This window comes from Chrysochloris asiatica, unplaced genomic scaffold (assembly GCF_000296735.1).
Source record: "Chrysochloris asiatica unplaced genomic scaffold, ChrAsi1.0 scaffold00048, whole genome shotgun sequence".
NCBI lineage: Eukaryota > Metazoa > Chordata > Mammalia > Afrosoricida > Chrysochloridae > Chrysochloris > Chrysochloris asiatica.
The window spans coordinates 14,805,991-14,806,576 of NW_006408566.1; positions in this window are offsets into that span (position 1 = coordinate 14,805,991).

Consider the following 586-nt stretch of genomic DNA (forward strand, 5'->3'; position numbering starts at 1 on the left):
TGTTTGATTTCTTGACTGCAGCTTCCGTAAGTATAGTAGCCTTTTATGTTATTTAAAAAGGTATTTGTAGTGAATAAGTCATTGTTCTTGCAAAATTCTATTATGTGATCTCTAGCATTATTTCTATCACCGATGCCATATTTTCCAACTGCTGACCCTTCCTCTTTGTTTCCAACCTTCAGATTCCAATAACCAGTAATTATCAATACATCCTGATTGCATGTTTGATTAATTTCAGACTGAAGAAGTTGGTAGAATTCTTCCATTTCATCATCACTGGCTTTTGTGGTTGGTTTGTAAATTTGAATGATAGTGTTATTAACTCATCTTTTTTGTAGGCAGATGGATATTATCCAATCACAGACAACATTGTACTTCAAGATAGATCTTGAAATATTCTTTTGGATGATGAATGTTACTCCATCCCTCTTCAATTTGTCATTTCTGGCATAGTAAACCATATGATTGCCAGATTCATATGGCCAACGCCAGTGCATTTCAGCTCACTAATGCCTAGGCTATCGATTTTTATGTGTTACATTTCATTTATGACAACTTCTGATTTTTCTAGATTCATGCTTCAAAT